This window comes from Olea europaea, chromosome 14, assembly GCF_002742605.1.
Source record: "Olea europaea var. sylvestris chromosome 14, O_europaea_v1, whole genome shotgun sequence".
Classification (NCBI taxonomy): domain Eukaryota; kingdom Viridiplantae; phylum Streptophyta; class Magnoliopsida; order Lamiales; family Oleaceae; genus Olea; species Olea europaea.
Window position 1 is genome coordinate 9749081 of NC_036250.1, and position 222 is coordinate 9749302.

Here is a 222-nt window from a genome sequence, read left to right on the forward strand (position 1 = left end):
TTATTTTTATTGCTTAATTAACATTTAAGTTACTTGTTTATTGAATTTATTTCAATTAGTTATTTATTATCATTTAAATAATCATTTAATTATTTATCATTCAAATAATCATTTAATTATTATTTAAATGTTCACTGAGTTAATAACCATGCATCGAAATTTCGAAATGACGTACAACATAAATCACAAATGAATAATACGTACCTCAGGATCGTTGAGGAG